This window comes from Amblyraja radiata, chromosome 17 (assembly GCF_010909765.2).
Source record: "Amblyraja radiata isolate CabotCenter1 chromosome 17, sAmbRad1.1.pri, whole genome shotgun sequence".
Classification (NCBI taxonomy): domain Eukaryota; kingdom Metazoa; phylum Chordata; class Chondrichthyes; order Rajiformes; family Rajidae; genus Amblyraja; species Amblyraja radiata.
The window spans coordinates 12,089,494-12,113,717 of record NC_045972.1 but is presented as its reverse complement, the minus strand read 5'-3'; the positions used below and the strand labels follow the sequence as shown (position 1 = coordinate 12,113,717).

The 24,224-nt window shown below is 42.6% G+C and overlaps 1 protein-coding gene across 1 annotated transcript in view; it reads left to right on the top strand.

Annotated features, from left to right (window-relative positions):
- Positions 1–24,224, top strand: part of zfhx3 (zinc finger homeobox 3) — a 1,217,643-nt gene that overhangs the window by 322,176 nt on the left and 871,243 nt on the right. Inside the window, exon 2 of the mRNA XM_033035748.1 lies at positions 14,462–14,575. The gene's annotated coding sequence lies outside the window, so the exon portion shown is untranslated. The remainder of the gene's footprint in view (positions 1–14,461; positions 14,576–24,224) is intronic.

Genomic DNA, 24,224 nt, shown 5'->3' with positions numbered 1-24,224 from the left:
TTACCTGCCAGGTAAGCTAAATACAGTGGCAGACACCAGGCCACGTAAATTTAATGACAACATCGAATGGATGTTAAAAACCCCCCAAAAAACTCAAAACAAAAGTTATCAAGCAATATGGCACGCCAGATATCGATTTATTTGCATCAAGGCTAAATCACCAGGTACCTATGTATGTCGCTTGGGAACCAAACCCTGAGGCAGCAGCGATAGATGCGTTCGCGCTGGATTGGGGAAATTCTTCTTCTATGCATTTCCTCCCTTCTGCCTCATTAGTCGGGGACTACGCACAATACAAATGGACTCTGCTTCAGGTATTTTGATAGTACCCGACTGGCCTACGCAGCCATGGTTCCCAATACTCCATGACATGGTTATTGAAACTCCGATGGTATTCCCCAGTGACCCAGAGTTATTAACACCCAGTGTCGGGCACAAGCCACTCGTGCCATGAAAAAATCTAACTCCTGGGTTGCAGATTCTGCACAAACCACTTCTGGGACTGGGATTATCAGAACAAACTGTCGACACCATGTCAGCATCCCTCCGAACATCCACTAAAAAACAGCACTTGTCCAGCATCAAAAAATGGGAGATGTACTGCTTGGATACAGGGACCACCTATTCAACCGCTACAGTTACCAACGTACTGGAATTCCTGGCGAACCTTCACCATGATGAAGGACTCAGCTACAGAGCTATCAACACAGCTAGAAGTGCCCTGCCTGTCTATTTAAAACCAGCTCCAGGACAACAGGCCATGGGGTCCCACTCGCTGGTGGTCAAACTAATCAAGGGTATTTACAACTCTAACCCCCTAGACCAAGGTACACCCATACATGGGATATCAGTGTGGTCCTGACATACCTCAGGGGATGGCCACCAGCCAGATCCCTCAACCTGGAACAATCTATGCTCAAAACACTCATGTTGATGGCACTTGTATCTGCACAGAGGGTCCAGTCACTACACCTATTGCGACTGGACACCATGCTCACAGCTCCAGACCAGATCTCTGTCGTTATCCAGGGAATGATCAAACAGAGCAGACCAGGAACACCTAATCCAGTCGTGGAATTCCGGGCTTACCCGCCAGAAACACGGTTATGTGCCATGACCCTACTATCCTACATAGACACAACCAAAATATTCGAGGGAGATGAAAAGCCTTGTGGGTCAGCCATAAAAAACCTTATGGTCGGGTGACGAGCCAAACCATTTCGAGATGGCTCAAGCAGGTGCTAAAAGCTGCTGGGATAAAAAATAACATGTACAAATTTCATTCCACCAGGGCAGCATCCACGTCGACGGCTAAAAGAATGGACGTGCCTATAGACCATATCCCGGCTACAGCAGGATGGTGGGGGGAAAGACAGTTCAGAAAATTTTATAATAAGCCGTTGGCAAAACCTGTTTTAGTTGCAGGAAAGATTTTACAGACTGCAAATATTTAATATAAGCCCAGGGGAGCAATTTAATTTCTTTGTTGTTATTGTTAAAAAATACCATTGTGTTTTTCTACAAACAGATTCATTGGTTGATTACGATAACACACTTCCTCCCTCAAAGACTTCGGCAGTGATGTAGTAATAACTGTTACACGGTTTGAAATCACAGAGCTTTGAAATCTTCACGGAATCACTCATGTGACTCCGAAGTAAAATAGTAAGATTAAATGAGAACTTACCAGGAAGGCTCTGACCTTCCTTCCATCGAGGGGATTTATCGCAGTCGCTGCCTCAAAAAGGCTGGCAGTATCATCAAAGACCCTCACCATCCTGGCCACACACTGATCTCCCTGCTACCTTCAGGTAGAAGGTACAGGAGCCTAAAGACTGCAACAACCAGGTTCAGGAATAGCTACTTCCCCTCAGCCATCAGGTTATTAAACCTGGCTCGGACAAAACTCTGATTATTAGCAACCACTTTCTGTTATTTGCACTACCAGTTTATTTATTCATGTGTGTATATATTTATATCATGGTATATGGACACATTTATCTGTTTTGTAGTAAATGCCTACTATTTTCTGTGTGCTTAAGCAAAGCAAGAATTTCATTGTCCTATACAGGGACACATGACAATAAACTCACTTGAACTTGAACTTGAACTTGATCTATATTTTACGAGGAGTTACGATGAGGGATTACGTGCCCTCTGCTCCCACCCTCAATAATATTGGTCAAATTCATAAACTGATGTCTCCTTGTCTTTACTATGTTTACTTCAATAACTGTGTCTATCTGTGATTCCACACCGCTGCTTTGAAGTATGCCGCGCATGCGTGCTGAGCGGGTTCTTCACGTAATCCCTCATCGTAACTCCTCATAAAATACAGATCAAACTTCAAACTGGTAAATTCTCGTTTAATCTTACTATTTTAGTTGCTTACAAACATGTTGGTTGCATGCACACTTTGGGGAGGCAAGGGAATTGTAGTAGGAGTTATGGTCACGTTTCAGGTCGAGACCCTTCTTCATATTGATGTCAGGGGGGAGGGAGTTAGATAGATAAGGAAGTGTGAAGGTGTGGAAACAGGGCAAAGGGAATGGAGATCAAGGAAAATGTAGAATTGTTAGCTGGGCGAAGGTAACAACTAAGCAAACACAGATAAAATGTATTTGGAGACATTGGACGACATCCGTGATCTTGGTTGCATTATCCTGAGGTAGAGGAATGCAATGTTATGCCAACTGTACGTGAGCCGATGGTGGATAGGAGATGTTTCGGCCGCAAGTGGACATAGGAGCATAAATACCAAAAGGCAAAGATTTAAGCTGATTACTGAAAGCAAGTTACACGTGATGCATGAACGTAAAGCTGTTTCATTGTCATAGTTTATTACAGGGAAATACATTTTGATGGACCAAAAATCTTTCCTGAGATATATGGTACATTTTACCCTGTGACAACTTTATAACGGAAGAGACTACATTGTAAAAATGAACTTGCAAATGCTCTGTTATGATCTGTATTTTATGCATCTTTAACTGGATATCTTGGATTACGGTCTGGGTAATATAAGGCAGCTTCTATATGTTGGCAAAACGAAACAGATGTTACAGGACTTACCGCTCATTTCAATGATGGCCCATGTCTTAAACTGTAAGAAATTAAATTCCAGGCATTAGTCCGTTTCATTTTTTGATATATTTGAATTATTTTTACTGTCCTTCATGCACTAAAAAGTGTTCTGTTTATTATTAAAATATTGGATGGGTGAAGAAGACCTGAGGAAGCTTCTGCCTCTAGATTAACTTTTAATTAACACGTGTTAGAAATACATATGCTCAAAGATTAAAACATTTGTTTTAAATAGCAAGCTACTTCCTTAAACTGAAGCATATCTATCCATGCCAATTCTTTTCACCGTACCTTAACCATGACAACTACCAACCATTAAATGGCAACATTTTTCCTCTCCTTCTCCCTATTGTTCCATTTATTTTTGCTGATTAAAATTGACTTCTTGTGACTGACGGAGTGGGGGGTGGGAGGCAGGAAAAGTGAGGTGGGAGCAGGACAAAGCATGGCAAGTGACAGGTGGAAACAGATGAGGGGGCTTGATTGGGAAGGTGGATGGAATAAGTGACGAAGGCTAGAGGTGAAAAGGGGACAAAGATGTGTCAGATGTGGAAGCAAGGGGAGGAGAGAAAAGTAAAGCGAGTGGGAGGGATATGGGTGGATATGGACAGAGGGCGCAGAAAGAGGAAGAATAGTAGGGAAATGAGGGGCTTGTGGATGCGAGATGACTGTATGAAGGAGGGGAACGGAACAGAGTAACTGGAGCAGGATAGTGGGCGGAATGGGTGGGCACAGGAGTGGGGAGGGCGTGGCACAGGAAAGAGGGAGAGGGGAGTGGAGGCTTACCGTTCATATCGTTGGGTTTTAAGGTCCCCAAGCGTAATATGAGGAACTGTTCCTCCAATTTGCATGTGGCCAAGGACAGAGGCATCAGTATGTGAATGGAAAGGGGGAGTTAGAATAGTTAGAATAGCTGGGATATCCAGCAAGTCTTGCGAAACTGTCGAACGCTTTCCTGGATATCTTCCCTCACATTTCCTAATGCGACTCAGAGTTCTGTGCCTCATTGCTAACTCCTAAGGCTCCCATAATCTCCCTTCATTTTCAATTGTCACTATTAACTTCAAAACGTGGCAATATCCCCAACTACAATGCGTATGGTACGAAATATAGGTTCAGCCAGGAATTTACTGAATGGTGGAGAGGCTGGAGAACCTAATCCTGTTCCAATTTCTTGCATGCTTGTCCAAGGACGGCACGGTGGGGCAGTGGTAGACAGCGCCAGACCCGTGTTCGATCTCAACTACGGGTGCTGTCTGTACGGAGTTGGTGTGTTCTCCCCATGACCGCGTGGGTTTTCTCAGAAATCTTCCCTTTCCCCCCGCACTCAAAAGACATACAGGTTTGTAGGTTAACTGGCTTGGTATAAATGTAAAATTGTCCCTAGTGTGTGTATGATAGTGTTAATGTGCGGGGATCGCTGGGCAGTGTGGATTCGGTGAGCCGAAGGGTCTGTTTCCGCACTGTATCTCTAGACTGAGCTAAACTAAACCTCATGAGTCAGCATCTCAAGGAATGGGGGAGAGGAAACAACTCATGACAGACAGAATTATGTTGCACTTTTCAAAAATTGATTGAACAATTGCCACGAACATCCACTGTCCTCCTACAATTGGCAACTTTATCCAAACTCAGAGATGAACAGGGAATTAAAATCTATATGGTGCAAAATGTTCAATTTTCTTCTGCTATCATTAAGTACAAGCAGCTCACAATAACTAATTGTCCTTGTGCTACTATGGATTCAACCACCTTTTATTTTGACAAAATAAAAACTGGAAAACAGAAAATGCAAACAAGATCAATACAGAATCCTATACGCAGAGTTTCTTGTTCCTTCAACAAATATTTTCTAATATAAAATGATTGCATTCTAGAGCAATCTAACAGTTTATGGTATCCAAGATCTTTTGAGAAGAAGCATGGAGAAGAGTTCTAAGAGCAGGCATAGAGTTAACATTTTAGGTCAGAGACTGTTTGCCAGAACTCTTTGACTTTAAACATTAACTCTATTACTCTTTCTATAAATGCTGCCTGACTTGCTAAGTGTTTCCAGCATTTTCCTATTTTTGTTTCAGATTTCCATCATCTGCGTGTTTTAGTAGCTTCACTGAGGAGACACAGTTGGATTTTATCAGTTGTCCATAAATACACATTGCAAAAAAAACTAATTATTAAAATGTTAAAAGTGAATGATATTTATCAACCTGCCGTAAAAGTTTAAATGGCTGATTGTTTTGCATATTTGGTGAAATTCCTATGCTAAATAATGCATATCCCACTCAATATCACGGATTCCTAACTTGTTTGTATACATTTGGGACCTGCATTTGAAATTCAACCCAAACACAGAAGTTGAATTCTAATTCTTTCCCATTCTGACGAGTTGTTAAAGATCTTGAGATATGTTGTGTCAATATCCGTCATGTTCCCAGTGGATGTAAGTCCACAGGCCAGATACGTTCCCATGTTTGTAACTAATTGCCACTTTGCAAGATTTGCATCAAGATGAAAAAATAAACCTCCTGCTGATTACAGTTCCCCTCAGAATGCCTCAAAATGTGTAGTTTGGGAACTTTTACGACCTAATTCACGACCTTTTTTACTCGTAGACATTTTTCATCATGTTGAAAAATCGCGCCGACCTACTTGATGCCACGAGTACCTACGACTAGCATCACGACCTACCTACGACCTCCTACTATCTCGTGACGACCATGCTGCGAGTATGAGTCAAGGGCAAACTCGGCAGAGCTCGTGAATTAGGTCGTGAAAGTGGGACTGGCCCTTAACGTGTATTCCATATTGTCTTTTGACAAAATTATGATAGAATTTCTAGTTTGGGTGCAATTGGGAAGTTGCACTAAAAATGCACTTGAAATCACGCTGGAGATTGCTCTTCAAGTCATTAAGTTGATTAGATTGGATATTCACAAAAGTAAAATATTTAACTGGTGCAATCAAGCAGTGTTTGGAATGTAATTGTTTCCTTTATTTTCTCTTTGTGTAAAAAAATATTCCTTGGTGTTTTTAAGAGTGGCAGCAGGGTGCTGTTAATGGCAACCATTCCAAAGCAAAATCCTACATATGTTAAAAATCCAAATAAAAATGGCAATGGCAACAGTAGGGAGAGAAAGAGGAGTCAATGTTTTAGGCGGTCCATCTGAAATGGGAAAAGTTAGAGATAATGTAAAGTGTGAAGGGTCGAGAGAACAGAGGGAAGGATGAAGGATGAAGGACAAGAGAGACAGAATAGCCCAAGTGGTAATGGAGCCAAGTGAATAGACATGTGAGAATAACAAAGTGGTTGTTAAGAGAAGCTGTGGAGTAGGAGAAAATGATGTTCCAACACTTCCAGTTCTATCTATTGTTGATCAATCTTGTCCTTATCACTCTCCCTCAGCCAGTTCCATCTTTTGTCATCCAGTCACTGCTGCCTTCAAGAGTCAAGAGCCAAGAGTGCTTTATTGTCGTATATCCCAAAACGGAACAATGAAATCTGTCTGTAGAAGGGTCCCAACCTGAAACATCACCCGTCCTTTTTCTCCAGACATGCTGCCTGACCCACTGAGTTACTTTGTGTCTCTCTTTGATGTAAACCAGCATCTGCAGTTCTTTGTTTATTGATATATAACCATAGTACTCTGTAAACAAGATAATCATCAACAAAAATAAGTTCTGCATGTACATAAATAAAACAATTATAATGTTTAATTCTATCACAGGCCGCTTATTCTTTCTGCATCTCTCACTATCTCTTTATCTTATCTTCATCTTATCTCTAATATCCAGGTGTCAGGGGTTATGGGGAGAAGGCAGGAGAATGGGGTTAGGAGGGAGAGATAGATCAGCCATGATTGAATGGCGGAGTATACTTGATGGGCCGAATGGCCTAATTCTGCTCCTATCACTTATGACCTTATGATCCCCAAATGCTGTCTGACCCACTAAGCATTTACTGATTTATTATAATGGAAATGTTTGTAAGGCAAACCATTAATCAATCTAAATTGGGAAATACAAACTAGGATCTAATTGTTAACTTTCTTAAATATTAGTGTCCTTTACCAGCTTTTTTTAATGTTTCCCCGCAGGTGGCTGTAGATTCAATCTTAATCTTGAATCCTAAGATTCTGACCACCTGTAGCGTTTTTCTCCAGCGTTCATAAGATAGTTTCTCTTTCATACAACTTTGGTCATAATAACATGATCAATCGACTAATTTGCTCATGGTAGTTTGGGACATTTTATTTCCGTAAAAGCACTCTATAGATGAAAATTGCAAAGGTGGCAATAAGTAAATAATCCAACAACGTTCTTGGTTTTTTCACTTTTTAAAGTTAATTAATGATAATTTAGCGTGAACTTCCAGAAAGGTAGTTCCCTCTTCTAAAAACTCTTTGCTACACATGACAGTTGGCTCAAGTTTTCCAGAAAACACTAAGTACTACCATAGATGTGGAAAATATTGCTAAATTGTAGTCTTTCTGTATTTTGAATTTTGAGGCATGTTTGCCACTCATTTGATGGTACACAAGCAGAAATCAGATATCAGTGCAGGGATAATGCCGTAATACATACATTTTTTAAATGTTTATATTTACTTTTTCAGAATAATTGCAGTTAGCTGGCATTTCTTTCTGTAGCAAGTCCCTAGAGAATGAAACAATAAGCAAGACATTGGTGGCTAATGCAAGGAACAGTGGTATGTTTTCCTCGTTAATGCTTTCATTGTCATGTGCAACAAAATCTCAGGCAGTATTGACCTTTGTGTGTTTAGTACCAATTGGTCTGATCTTGCTTGGCCTTTAGTTGTGTCACCGAGCTTGAGCTCCGTGAATTACTTGTGAGCTGAAACCTCTTTTGAAAAGGAGGCTTAAAGTTGAAAGTGCTTTCTCCCTTTTCTTGCAATTTACCTGTCCATATCAGTCCAGTGAGGATAAGAGTAATCTTGGCCCAAAATCCAGATTTAGCTCAACTTTGGAGATTTTTCAGAACCAAGCAAAGATTAAGCTTCAGACCCACTTTTTTAAAAAAACTGCATAATTTCAACAGCGACGTGGAAAAGTGAAGCTGAGCTGATTCTGACTTAGATTGAACTAGAGGATAGAATGACAATTTAACTGACTCAGACCTGGATTTGGCTCTTGATTTTGGTTGGATTTTGGTTCAGGCTCTATGGGAAACAATTTGCCCCTCTCCAACAGCAAGTCATCTGTTTTCTTCAGCTGATTTTAGAAATATGTTCTTATAATGACATTTAATTGACTCCAGGAAGAGTAGGGTCAGCTAGTTCAGCCATCATATTTTTTTAAATCAATAATGATCTGTTTATGCAAAAATGTTCAAACTTGGAAACATTTTTAATGACTGCACCAAAACATTAGGATTGCTGTCTTCTAAAGGCCATCATCAGACTAGCAACATTGGTTGAAATGCACCATAGGTTTTGCAAAAAAACAATATTTACAAGTAACAGAAAATCATGTTCAAAAAGTCGCTCTGGCAAAATTCAGTTATTTCATTATTGCATTATAATTGCAAATCTTTCTTCTCTGAGAATTGAACAAGTTGTTTCTCATTTGATCCCCAGCTATTTACCATTACTCTTCATGAAAAAAAAATCTCTTTCTCCTGAACATTGCAATATCTGGAGTTTTATTCCTACTGATGACAGGAACATTTTTCAAACATTTGAACTCTCATGGTCTGTCTACATTGAAGTGAAAGCCAGCTGTACTTGAGGTTTATAACCACATTACTTCTGAGGTCCAAATATAAGAGGCCAAAGTAAAAAAACTCCAAGAATCAGATTGTGCTCTGATTGCAACTGTTAAAAGGTGAAATGTTTGCAGTTGACAGTTAAAGAAAAGTTAGTATGTAATAAAAAGAGTGTTCCTGAAGGAACTGTAGATGCTGAACTCGTGAGGAAAACACAAGGTGCGGGAGGGACTTTGTGTGTCATGCAACATCTATGGAGGGAACAGATACTACTTGGCCCTATGGATAGGTGACATTTCGGGTCAGAAACCTTCTTCAGACTGATTGCAGCAGGAGGAGAAAGCTGGGAAAGAGCTTTTTTTTCAAGTGTTTCTGAACATGGTATGTAAATAAAACAGAACGACAGAATAACAAGAGCTTCGTCAGCTTATAAAATAGGTGTCCTGCTGCACACTGACGGTATAATTATACTCTGCTTAACTAAATATAATACATTTTCCAATGTACTAATTGTAGCAAAATGAAAACATTCAGAACCCTGCCGAGATGCAAGGGTTACAGTTAGTAGTTGAGTTGCAATTCTGTTTTATATATCTATCATTCTCTCATTGTCATTGGATTAAATGGCACATCTCTAAGAAGAGTCTCAATTTTTTTCCCCCTCTTGGTTCAATATTATTTCATTTTAAATCATCTCATGGCATTTGAGAGAGAGACAGGCCAACTGGGATCTCTTGAACCAAATGTACAACTCTCACCTTCAAGTTGCAAGATTCACCTTCAAATGCATTTGGCTCCTCAAACATTATTACGTCAGATATCTTATCTAACATTTGCAAGGCCATCCCCATACCTCATGTTACATCATCCAACTAATTAACAAAATGCATTGTACAAAATTGTAATGGACACCAGAAATGACCTATGCTGAATAAAGACCACTGACTGAAAGAAAATGGTAATAAATAACTGAATCAATACAGTTTGGATTTTAGTCTATATATTTTTTGTTAAACTAATGGAGTTTTTATAACATAAACCCAGTTATCCAATTCCAATAGATGAAATGGATTCCATGCTCAGAGGTCTGTGATTTTTTTTTGGATGTGTATTTGATTTGCTTCAGATTATTGAGAGTAAAATCCAGTCACCGGGTACTTTGCACTTTTTGTGTTTAGTGCAATGACTATTGGTACAGTGACTATTATGTACACTGGAGTATGGATTTAAATTGATCGGACTTTGAAGTTAAATTATTTTCATGCTAGACACATGTGTTGAGTGCATGAACTCTTGGCTACCTACCATTGCCCTCTTGATCCCATTTTTCTTGATCACCCTTAGATATATATTTTTTATAAAAATGCTTTGCATCATTAAGCATATGAGATCAAAGCTGGTGCAGGCCTTTGCAAATGTGTCTGCTTGTAAAATTTTTAAAGACACCATCAAAATACTATATTTGGCTGATCCAAGCTGCTTTATCATTAAATGACTTAAATGGTAATTAAATAAATAATACAGAATGGAAAGTGGCTTATTTCCAATTTTAGTTTTTAGTTTAGTCTATGTAAGATGAAGGAAGATAATGATCATACCCCTTCAGAAAGTTTGCAAGGTTAAGTTTATGTTGTGTTAATTACAAAACACATGATCAGAAATGTGAAATTATCAACTGGATATATGAACAGTTTTCTCGTGTGGATTATTGATTACTGTATTTTTGAAATACAAATTGGTTTAAATAGCCATTCACGAATAACACATCACCAGGAATGCTTTTCTTTCATGGGTGAAGCAAACAGTATCACAATTCATTGTTTTCCAACTGTATTTTCTCATCAACTGAACATTGCACAAATAGGCATTTGGTCTGAAGATATACCAAAAAGCTGGAGTAACTCAGCTGGTCAGACAACATCTCTGGAGAAAAGGAATAGGTGATGGTTTGGGTCGAGACCCATCGGCCTCGACCTGAAGCATCACCTATTCATCCTATTCATCTTCTCCAGAGATGCTGTTTGACTCACGGAGTTACTCCAGCTTTTTGTGTCTATCTTCGGTTTAAATCAGCACCTGCAGTTCCTTCCGAGGCATTTGGTCGGATTATTTTAAAATTATCTGGTTTATTGTGGTCACATTAAAAGTAGTCTGCAGTGAAGTTTCACTCCAAGATTGTGTGATTAACTGTTTCCATTAACTACTTTCCTGAATAGCAAAAACTGGGTGCAATAGTGGATTAGCGTCAGGTCTATTGGGTTTGTGCCAACCATATGTGGGGCCTCAGCCAGAGGGTAATTTAGTGATTTATAAATTACTTTATTATTTGTGTGGTCCATGAACCTACTTCTTCACACAGTACAGAGTACAGTAGTATATTAGTTATGCTGCTGGGTAAGTAATCATGACAACTTGAGTTGGAATTATACAAAAGCAGTTTGATATTTTGAATTCAGTTGAATTAAGTTGGTAAGTGTAAAAGTGATTATGGAGTTGGCAGTTTGTCATTAAACCCAATTATTTAGAAGAAATAAATAATCCTTACGATACGATACAATAGAACTTTATTTATCCCAGGAGGGAAATTGGGAATATGGTTTGCAACAGTCATGAAACACAACAAGATACATGAAACATTAAATTGAAGAGATGAGAGGAAAGTCCAGGATTGGGAATGTGCAAAGATTGGGGGGGGGGGGGGGGAGTCAGTCTACCCCACGGCAGAAGGAGGAGGAGTTGTACAGTTTGACAGGGAAAAAGGATCTCTTATAGCGTTCTGGAATGGAAGCTTGGTGGAACGTCTGTTGCTGAAGATGCTCCTCAGGTTGACCGGTGTGTCATGGAGGGGGTGAACTGCAATGTCCAAAATGCTCCGCAGTTTGAGGAGCATCCTCCCCTCCAAGACCATCTCCAGTGCACCAACTCCAGCCTAGACATACATATGACTCCAGTCCTGTACCCATTTGATTAGGCCTATACTGTCATTTGAAATGGCCTAGCCATCTTAAGTGTTTTATCAAATAGAATGAAATGGTTCAAGCTGGCAACTCATCACCAGCTTTTCGCGGATGGTGGGAGAAGGACAATAAAATATTTGCCTCCACACACTTACTCCTAAATTTTATAATTACCTCTCAGATAATGGTCATACATTTTAAATGCTTGATGGCGAGTGATGTGATGAGTTCTGGCATCTAAGTGCCCACGTTGTTCATCTAACTAATCGCACTCCAGCCGCTCCCTCGTCTCCCCTCTCCCATCAGGCAAAAGCTATAGAAGGGTGTGAACGCACTCTTCCCGATTCAGGGACGGTTTCTTCCCAGCTGTTATCAGGGCAACTGAATCATCCTACCACAACCAGAGAGCAGTACTGAACTACTATCTACCTCTTTGGTGAACCTCGAATTATCCTTGATCGGACTTTGCTGGCTTTACCTTGCACTAAACATTATTCCCACATTCATTGTAAATGGCTCGATTGTAATCATGTATTGCCTTTCTGCTGACTGGTTACCACACAACAAAAGCTTTTCATTGTATGTCGGTATACGTGACAATAAACTAAACTAAACTAAACCAAACTAAACTATAATTGGGAAAAGGCAGAATATTTTGTACAAGGCACATGAAGACAACATTGAAAATCAGCTCCTCCGAAGCCAGAAATGCAGACAACAAAGGAACTGAAAGGCATGAGGAGGGGAAATAAATGGCTGAAGAAACATTTAACAATAAATGCTTTTGTTCAAAGAAAGCCTGAAATTATTGTTTCAATTGTTCAATAGTACTTTATTGTCACATGTACCTACATCTATATAATAAAAATGTCTCATCTTGACCACTTCCTGTCTGCGCTATATATTGATTTTTGAAAAAAGGCTACAATATATCGCTATAAATTTTGGCCATCTTACTCACAGTTCTCCTCCGCTGAGGCAGCCCCTAGGATGTTTCTTATCGATGAAAAATGCATAAGTTATGAGTGTTTAAAAAATCTTGAGATCAACTGATTGGTCCTCTCGCCTGTCAATCACCATGATGAAGGTAACGCCCCTTCTGGAGGGGTGTGAGGGTGCGGCAGGACTATAAAACCCCGGATGCCTGGATGCCAGAGTCAGTCACTCTGGAAGATTGCAAGGGAGAGTCCACAAATGTGATTCTAAGCTGTGAATCAACTGAACTGTGAGTCTGCAATGCACTTGCAATAAATGATTTGTTTGCTCTTATGACAATGTCATGAGTTGTTTGGCAATTTGGTGGCCTGCATTCTGCTTAAAATGCAATGAAATTTAATTTGGTGGCCTGCACTCTGTTTGAAATGCTATGAAACTGAATTTGGTGGCCTGCATTCTGCTTGAAATGCTATGAAACTGAATTTGGTGGCCTGCACTCTGCTTGAAATGCTATGAAACGGAATTTGGTGGCCCGCAGTCTGTTTGAAATGCTATGAAACAGTATTTGGTGGCCTGCATTCTGCTTGAAATACTATGAAACTGAATTTGGTGGCCTGCACTCTGCTTGAAATGCTATGAAACTGAATTTGGTGGCCTGCACTCTGCTTGAAATGCTATGAAACTGAATTTGGTGGCCTGCACTCTGCTTGAAATGGAATTTCAAGGAATAGCAATGAGTGAACTACCAGCCCACCAGCCCTGAGTGACCTATCTGCCAGCCCACCAGTCCCAAGTGACTGAACTACCAGCCCACCAGCCCTGAGTGACCTATCTGCCAGCCCACCAGTCCCAAGTGACTGAGCTGCCAGCACACCAGGCCTGAGTGACAGAGCTGCCAGCCCACCAGGCCTGAGCGACTGAGCTGCCAGCCTACCAGGCCTGAGTGACTGAGCTGCCAGCCCACCAGGCCTTAGTGACTGAGCTGTCAGGCCAAGAATCTATTCAGCCCACAATGTCCATACTAGCCCTCTGGAAACCAGTCCCTTCGGCCCACAACACCCATACTAGAGCTCCAGAAAGCCCCGCCCCCCACTGGCCACCAATATTGGAATTGGTGGAGAGGTGGAATATTGCGTTGGGGGACCTGCCCTCCCGTGTGAACATGGGACCCAACGGGTCCCACTTAGTCTAGTAGAGTACAATTCTTTCTTTTATAAGGTCATAAGGTTATGTGATTGTAACAGAATTAGGCCAATCGGCCCATCAAGTCTACTTTTGTACGCAATTCAGAAACATTATTATTTATAGGCACTATCATACCCAAGTACAAGAGTTGCAACTAATGTAGTGTAAAAATAGAGTATACTGAAGCAGTACACATAGAATCGCTACACTTCTGCCACCATCTTGTATCGTACAAGATTCAAGGTTCTTAAAAGTATAGTCTTATCTATGCCTCAAAGGCCAGTTGTCCTGTTGGAGGCACCGGATCAGAGTTGCAGGGGTTGGCCTGGCCTAATGATGCTGTCAATGCCTCTACCGTTGCTGTGTGTCGCTGCAGGCCACATCCGATCCACACATTCAGCCTCTGTGGGGCTTCATGCGGCACCCAATACACATGACCCTCCTCACCTGCTGCAGGTCCTCCATCGACATGCAGAACTATCGACATATAGAACTAAATAGTCCTGTTGAGATCTGCTGATGCAAAGCAGAATGAGGAAACCAACTGTTAAGAAAAAAAATCGTCTTTGTGTTAACAGGTCCGATTGAGTGCGAGATCATTCTAAAATAAAGAAGGAACTGTCGCTGCACTTCATTCTGGTGCCTCCTGCACACTGGTCCTCTCCCTCCTACTTCTGTGCCACTTCTTCAAGGTAGGTTATCCTGTTATATAATATTCACAAACACTGCATCATGTCTGTATGCTTCCCAGTGTGGGAATATCAAATACTAGACAGCATAGATTTACGGTGAGAGGAGGAAAGTTTTCACCGAGGGTGGCAGGTGCCTGGAAAGTGCTGCCGCTGGTGGTGGTGAAAGTAGATAGGCACATGGACATGCAGGGAGCGGAGGGATATGGATCATGTACAGATCGATAAGATTAGTTTATCACAGCGTCATGTTCGGTAGAGACCATGGGCCAACGGGCCTGTTCCTGTGATGTTTTATGTTCTTCAGTATGTTCTATGGTCTATATGTTCTATAGAACCATGTTCTATGTTCTATGATCTCTGTGACTACTTGTTGGATTGAGAGAGTATATGTACCATCTGAAATATTGAGTGCTTATTGTTCAATTGATGATGGCGCCATGTTATTGCAAAATGTTGCTTCAATTACATCATTAAGATATTGATGCATGTATTTTGATGAATGCAAGCCTGAGAAATATGTTGTGTGATCACCAGCTGCAAACTTCTTTATGACCATATTCTGGGGATGAGTGACAAAGATTCTCTGTTTGACCTTGTTGAAAGAATAAAACTAGAATTCCAATGAAGCTTGTATCTTCAATAGAATTTTCATATTGTCCTTGGAAATGTTTAATGTTTTTCACCTTAATATTTCCCATTGTGTTCTCCTTCACAATTAGTACAACAAGGACATGTGAAGTGGTTCCAATTCTTGTCATGTGAAGTGGTTCTAATTCTTTTTTTTTCTTCCGCTGGAGTGGGGAATTGACAGAAATGGTCTGTATAATATTTGTCAGACTGTAATCGTAGGCACAAAACACGATGGCATTGAATCAGGAATATTTTAGTTAAAAATGTCGTGAAAACTTCATCAAATAACTTTTCCATGTTTAGAGATACAGCGTGAAAAACAGGCCCTACAGCCCACCGAGTCCACACTGACCATTGATCATCTACACACTAGTTCTATCCCACACAGGGCAATTTACAAAAGCCAATTAATCTACAAACCTGCAGGTCTTCGGATTGTGGGAGGAAACCAGAGCACCCGGAGAAACATAGAAACATAGAAACATAGAAATTAGGTGCAGGAGTAGGCCATTCGGCCCTTCGAGCCTGCACCGCCATTCAATAGACCAGTTTGGAGACCAAAACTGTACGCAATACTCCAGGTGTGGTCTCACCAAGACCCTGTACAACTGCAGTAGAACCTCCCTGCTCCTATACTCAAATCCTTTTGCTATGAAAGCTAACATACCATTCGCTTTCTTCACTGCCTGCTGCACCTGCATGCCCACTTTCAATTACTGGTTTACCATGACACCCAGGTCTCGCTGCATCTCCCCTTTTCCTAGTCGGCCACCATTTAGATAATAGTCTGCTTTCCTGTTTTTGCCACCAAAATGGATAACCTCACATTTATCCACATTATACTGCATCTGCCAAACATTTGCCCACTCACCCAGCCTATCCAAGTCACCTTGCAGTCTCCTAGCATCCTCCTCACAGCTAACACTGCCCCCCAGCTTAGTGTCATCCGCAAACTTGGAGATATTGCCTTCAATTCCCTCATCCAGATCATTAATATATATTGTAAATAGCTGGGGTCCCAGCACTGAGCCTTGCGGTACCCCACTAGTCACTGCCTGCCATTGTGAAAAGGAGAAAACCCACGTGGTCGCTAGGAGAACGTACAAACTCCACACACACACAGAGCACTTGTAGTCAGGATCGAATGTGAGCCTCGGGTGCTGTGAGGCAGCAGCTCTACGACTCATGTATGTTACAGTGTATCAAGAGCTTCATTAAATACTGAGTTAAAGTATCATGAGAATAGATGCTTGTGTATTCATAGAAACATAGAAATTAGGTGCAGGAGTAGGCCATTCGGCCCTTCGAGCCTGCACCGCCATTCAATATGATCATGGCTGATCATCCAACTCAGTATCCTGTACCTGCCTTCTCTCCATACCCCCTGATCCCTTTAGCCACAAGGGCCACATCTAACTCCCTCTTAAATATAGCCAATGAACTGGCCTCAACTACCTTCTGTGGCAGAGAGTTCCAGAGATTTACCACTCTCTGTGTGAAAAAAAAATTTCTCATCTCGGTCCCAAAGGATTTCCCCTTTATCCTTAAACTGTGACCCCTTGTCCTGGACTTCCCCAACATCAGGAACAATCTTCCTGCATCTAGCCTGTCCAACCCCTTAAGAATTTTGTAAGTTTCTATAAGGTCCCCCCTCAATCTTCTAAATTCTAGCGAGTACAAGCCGAGTCTATCCAGTCTTTCTTCATATAAAAGTCCTGACATCCCAGAAATCAGTCTGGTGAACCTTCTCTGTACGGCAAGAATGTCTTTCCTCAGATCTGGAGTCCAAAACTGTACACAATACTCCAGGTGTGGTCTCACCAATACCCTGTACAACTGCAGTAGAACCTCCCTGCTCCTATACTCAAATCCTTTTGCTATGAATGCTAACATACCATTCGCTTTCTTCACTGCCTGCTGCACCTGCATGCCTACTTTCAATGACTGGTGTACCATGACACCCAGGTCTCGTTGCATCTCCCCTTTTCCTAATCGGCCACCATTTAGATAATAGTCTACTTTCCTGTTTTTGCCACCAAAGTGGATAACCTCACATTTATCCACATTATACTGCATCTGCCATGCATTTGCCCACTCACCCAACCTATCCAAGTCACCTTGCAGCCTCCTAGCATCCTCCTCACAGCTAACACTGCCCCCCAGCTTTGTGTCATCCGCAAACTTGGAGATGTTGCATTCAATTCCTTCGTCCAAATCATTAATATATATTGTAAATAGCTGGGGTCCCTATTCATTTCTAGTTAATGTAGACATTTCTAGTTAATGTAGACAAATCCTTGAGGATTTGGTCCATTGGTACATCCAACTGTATCGCTGCCGATGTAGCTGCAGCCCTGGTGGAATGAGATTTTAAAATATTAGTATCCACCCCAGCCTGTGTTAGCACCTGTTTCAGCCATCTTGAGATGGTCTGGACCGTCACTCTTTTGTGTGGTTGCTAGTGGCTGACCAAAAAGTGCCTTCTCATTGCCTCTTAGGATTTTCGTTTTCTCCATGTATAACGACAGATGTCTTATTATACACAGACGGTCATCTGTTGGGTATGACCTAAATTGTATATTGAGGCCTGCTGATCCCTGTCTGTTCTGCTTACTAACTCATAGATATGAAATGTAATATTTTCTGTTGAGGAAGTCATGTTGTCCAGTCTTAGTTTATGCAGTGACTGTACCCTCTGTGCCGTGACCAATGCCATTAGCATGACTGTTTTTAATGTCAGTCTGTGTAGGGACAGAGCTGTTGCTGGAGACCAATTCCTGAGCATCTTCGGGATAATACTTACATCCCTATTTGGGAGTACCTGGTTCTTGGGGGATTAGTTTGGGAGTACCTGGTTCTTGGGGGATTAGTATTAAAAATTCCCCTCATAAGTTTTGTTACCAGTGGGTGAGTCCCAACAGAGTAACGCTCTGTCCCCTGCCATAGATAAGTCGATAGGGCACTTCTGGCGCAGTTGATGGCACTGTAACTGAGCCCCTCATCATAGTGGAGGCCTGCCAGATATTCCAGAACAGACGGGTTGTTCATGTCTCTGTAGGTGATGTTGTTTTTATGGCAGTGCATCGCCCACTTCCTGATATAGACCAGATACTGTTTTTTGGTTGACTGTCTTTGGGCCGCCGAGATCATGTTCACTGTTCGGTCCGTCAGTCCTAGTTGTAGTAGAGGTGTTTTTAAAACTCTACAAATTAATAAGTTCAAATGTTTATGGCATGGGTGGCTATCCCTTGTTACGGGATGTAGCAATAAATCTGATCTATGTGGGATGGTGATACATGGTTCTAATACCATGTTTAATACCACTGGGAACCATGGTTGAGTAGGCCAATCGGGTACTACCAATTCCAGACGCAGAGTCTTGTTGTATTTTCCTTAATACCCGACTGATGAGGCAGGAAGGAGGGAATGCGTAAATAAACAATTTCCCCCCCAATGCAGCGAAAATGCATCTGTCGCCGCTGCCCCAGGGTCTGGTTCCCATGAAACATAATTTGATAACTGGTGGTTAAGTCTGGATGCGAATAGATCGATATCTGGTGTTCCATATTTTGCTGTAATATCAGCAAATACTTTTTTATTCAACATCCATTCGGTGTTTTCATTAAATTTGCGTGACCTGGTGTCTGCCACTAAATTTAGTCTTCCTGGTAGGTAAGTGGCTGATATCCAAATATCTGTCTGGATACACCATTGCCAAATTGTATTAGCCAGATTGTCACATGATGTCGATTTGTTTCCACCCATGTGGTTAATGTATGCTACCACGGTGGTATTGTCTATCTGTAGTCTAACATGCTGGTGATATGATCCAGTACAATATGACTTTAGGCCATGGAATGCACCCAACATTTCCAGGTAGTTTATGCCCAGTGTGAGTAATAATGATGCCTCCTGAGCAGTCCAACAGCCGCTCCAGTTCAGCTTGCGCTTTTGATTTTTCTTTATCAGAAGGCACGAACATTCGGTTCGGTATATGTTGAACTGGAGGGCTGTACTTGTGTATAAACTCTATTGTATATCCCTGGATACTGCTTAAGATGTAAGTATCGGTTGTTAACATGCTCCATGCATTCAGAAAAGAGTGTAGTCTCCCCCCAACCTCCATGCTCCCTGTATTTTGTAGGGAACCAGACCCACCTACCTCCATAGTTACCAGTGGCAGGTTTACTTCTTTTTGTAGGTTCTTCGCTGCTGTTGTTGCGCTGGTATCTGGATTTTCGGTTTGGTTGGCGTTGGAGGTCCCCGCATCTTCCAAGAAGGCCGGCCTGGGCCATGGCCTAAAAAGACTCATGTTTTGAATACCGGGCCTTCGAGCTTTCACCAGTTCTGCTGGTGGGTGCGTAGTTGTGCTGTCTTTGGCTGTAGTGTTTGTTGGAGTCCATTTTATTAGTCCAGTAGGTTCTCTTGTTCCTGCACCCCTTGCACACTTGTCTTTCCTTCTGCGGACCCCTCTTCCAGGTCAGCCCAGAACTGACCCGCAGTGCTCCCCCCTGATGAGGTAGAAGCACTGTGCAGCCCTTCAAGAGGTACTGCTGTGGGTTTAGCATAGGGCCCACAGTGACCCGACTCCACCTCCCGGAGTCTGTCACATTGGAGCAAATGCTCCACACACCGCTCCATCCGGCTCCAGCGCTCTCGGTCGCTGGCCGCCCGCGGTTGTTCAAAGTCGGACTCCTCCGAGTCCACGACCTTGTTTATTTTTGTGTCTAGCCTTTCCGCCCGGCTGCGTGGATCTGGCCGGTGCGGAGGCGACATCGGGAACAGCTGATCCCACTATCGGTGATCCGAGTGCCGCTGGCTGCTGCTGGCTGCCCGCTGCTCCGCGGTCCTCCCTCACCAGCTTTGTCCTTACTGCCGTGGAGTGGATCTGGCCGGTGCGGAGGCGACATCGGGCACAGCTGATCCCATCTAGCCCACCAGCTTTGTTGCAGCCCGTTGGTTTCTCCACCTGTAATTAGCATGGTAAAAACACAAAAAGACCGCAGCTCTTACCTGCAGGTCCAAGTTTAAATTGTCGCTACGGGGGAACATCGTTCCACCCCGTCTCCTGCCATTTTCGACTTGTCCAAAAAGTCGACGGCCCCATTTGAATAGTCTCCCGCCCGGCCGTGGTGTTCTGGCCGGCGCGGGACCAAAAGTCGGCACAGCTGATCCCTTACAGGGCTTGTGCCTTCAGCTGCTGCTGGCTCCCGCAACTTCGCGGTCCTCCCCAGCCAGCTTTACTCGCAGCACTTGTGGACACAGCGCGGGGACAAAAACTACCGCAGAGTAAATCACTTACCTGCAGGTCGCGGTTTCAAACTTACCGCTGCGAGGGACACTCCACCCCGCCTGTCGTTTCGCAAGCTTGAAAGCGATATGACACGCATGCGTCGTGGCGGGGTTCTTCGCATAGTCACTCACGTGACTCTGAAGTAAAATAATTATTTTTGAGCCAAAGTTTGCTGAGTGCTGAGCAGTCACTGCTTGCTGTTGACTCGGGTGGTGTATATGGTCATAACTTCTTCTGGATACGCCTGTGTCCTGTTAGGCAAGGAACTGATGCCTTGCCGTTGTCCCAAGTGACAAATTGCCAGCACCTTGCATGTTGTATTGAAGCCCTTGACAAAACCCACCCATGATACAACCAAGTTAAAAACGATAAACAATCATCTTAGCCATGCCCCCAGGTTTGGGATATTGCAATGTATTAAATAATGTGGCTGATTTTAAATGCCTTTAAATGTTCAGAAACTTGCAAGAACTATTTAAATGCAAGAAACAAGACAAGCTAGTCAGCATGCACGTTGGAGTCCCCATGACCAGGAGTCCAAAAGAAGAGACGGCGGGCGTCACCTCATGCAAAATAATAAATCCCATGTGATGGAGCAATCTCCAGAGACGTTTCATGTCCACCCAAACCTTCCCAATGTTAGGATGACCAACAAACCTCTGGTCACAACAAGGAATGGAAATTCTCTCAGAAACTGATTTTCTAGGTGGTGATCCAAATTATTTAATCCACTCGTCAGACAATACAGAAATGTTGTTATAAACCCTTGAATTAAGTGGAGCTATCCTCACCCTCTTGCTCCTGTTGTTCCCATTGACCTTCATGCCTCATTGCAGTTGGCCTCCAGATCTCCCCTTGTTATCCCACCCCAGCATCATCTGCTGTCTTCACTTGCCGAGGTTTTACTGTTCACAATTGGCTCATCGTGCACTACAGAACACCGCCAGACTGCAACAGGCAGTAATATCTCATCTTCAGGATTCCTTTGGTGGTTTCCGCTCCAGTCTTGCTTTTTGCCTGATTCTTAGTGAATCCGTTGTTCAGCTGTTGTTCAGTTCACACGGGTGTGCGCAGCCGGGGAAGAAAAGGTTATTCCTTGGCCCCTCCATCCATTCCTCCAGCTGCGAGGGGGGACCTCATTGAAACATACAGAATAGTGAAAGGCTCGGATAGAGTGGATGTGGAGAGGATGTTTCCATTAGTAGGAGAGTGTAGAACTAAAGGTCATAGCCTCAGAATGAAAGGACATTCTCTTAGGAAGGAGATGAGGAGAAATGTCTTTAGTCAGAGAGCGGTGAATCTGTGGAATTCTTTGCCACAGGCTGTAGAGGCCGTTAGTGTATATATTTTCAGGGATAGATAGATAGATAGATAGATAGATAGATAGATAGATAGATAGATAGATAGATAGATAGATAGATAGATAGATAGATAGATAGATAGATAGATAGATAGATAGATAGATAGATAGATAGATAGATAGATAGATTCTTGATTAGTATGGGTGTCAGAGGTTATGGGGAGAAGGCAGGAGAATGGGGTTAGGAGGGGAGATAGATCAGCCATGATTGAATGGTGGAATAGACTTGAAGGGCCAAATGGCCTAATTTTGCTCCTATTCCTTATGACCTGTGCTGATGTCTGAATATGTGCGGCCATATAGGCTCCATCAGGATGAAGAAATCTTGTGTCCTTTCCAGAATATGGCTTTCACCAGGAGATAATTGTGTACAATACCCAAAATGATCTGCGCATCGAAGGAATGGGTAGTTGCCCTGTTAAGCGTTTTTAAGGGAAGATCTTACTAGCACACAAATGCAGTCAATGGTCGCTGCATTTGGAGAGTACCAGCAATACTGACTCATCCTCCATCTTAACTGGAATTAGATGAAATTGTTGCTTCACACACACAGTGATTTCTCTGATATAGCAGTGGACTGGGAGACATGCAGAGATCTTTCTTGGGGCTGGTTAGAAAGATCTTCTGGTGAGGAAGTTGAAAGCAAACCTAGCTTTGTGTGGACAGCAATCCATGACAGTGTGATCAAACGTCGTTCTGCAGAGTGTATCACTTCATAGCGATGATAGCCTTAGAACAATTGAGCCCATGAATAGTGTATATTGTTCATCAGAAAAGGTGGTGTCTACACATACTCTGTGGGAGTAGATTTGCCTTGTGAGATATTCACAAACAGCTGGAGTAACTCAGCGGGTCAAACAACATCTCTGGAGAAAAGGAGTTGGTGACATTTCGGGTCAAGACCCTTCTTCAGACTGAGAGTCAGGGGAAAGGGAATCGAGAGGTATGGATGGTGATGTAGAGAGGTTTAGCAAAAATGAGTGAAAGATATGCAAAAATGGAACAATGATCAAGGAAACGGTCCATTGTTGGCTGTGGGCTAGGTGATAATGAGTGATACAGACAAGGAAAGTCACCAAGACAACAGTGTAACTAGTAAGACAAGAAATTGCCTTCTGAGAGAAGGTTTCTGCCTCTTGCCTTGAGGTCTAGACCCATGCTGAGTGACCAGCCATGACCATTATATCACCTCCCACAGAGCTGCCATTGGTGGCACCATTGAAACATCTGTTGAGGGAGTTACTCTGTAAGTGAATGCTAGAAAATTCACATTCTGTTACTGCTGACACAAATTGAAATATTGGAACATATTAAGCAGCCTGAAGACAGTTCAGCAGCCACTTGTCAGAATCACAGAGTCGAAGATAAATGCGGTGCATTCAGAAAGTATTCAGACCCCTTCACTTTTTCTACATTTTGTTACGTTACAGCCTAATTTTTAAATGGATTCAATTCATTTTTTTTATCATCAATCTACACTCAATACCCCAGAATGAAGAAGCGAAAACAGGTGTTTAGAAATTTTTGCAAAGTAATTAAAAAGAAATAACTGAAATATCACATTTACATAAGTATTATGACACTCAAAATTGAGCTTAGGTTCATCCTGTTTCCATTGATTATCCTTGAGATCTTTCTACATCTTGATTGTAGTCCACCAGTGGTAAATTAAATTGATTGGATGTGATTTGGAAAGGCACACACCTGTCTATATAAGGTCCCACAGTTGACAGTGCATGTCAGAACAAAAACCAAGCCATGAAGACGAAGGAATTGGCCGTAGACCTCCAAGACAGGATTGTGTCGAGACACAGATCTGGAGAAGGGTATAAAACAATTTCTTCAGCATTTGCAGGTCCCGAAGAGCACAGTGGCCTCCGTCATTCTTAAATGGAAGAACTTTGGAACCACCAGGACTCTTCATTGAGCAGGTCGCCCGGCCAAACTGAGCAATCGGGGGAGAAGGGCCCTGGTCAGGGAGGTGACCAAGAACCTGATGGTCACTCTGACAGAGCTCTAGAGTTCCTCCGTGGAGATGGGAGAACCTTCCAGAAGGACAACTATATCTGCAGCACTCCACCAATCAGGCCTTTATGGTAGAGTGGCCAGACGCAAGAGCGAAACTCGCTATCAAAACATGGAGGGGACAGGGGACACAATGTTTTGGCGGCCACGCGCACATGCGCACACTCACACACACACGCGCGAGGCTTCGGAGGCTCAATCCAGCGCTAAATGCAGCTCAACTCTGCCTGTCACGCCGGGTTAACTGCAGCCCTGCCTGGACTGACGGGACACCAGCGCTGCTTCTCCGCGCTGGCCATATTTCCCGCATGTCCAGGAAGGCTGTAGGTTCACCTGACGGG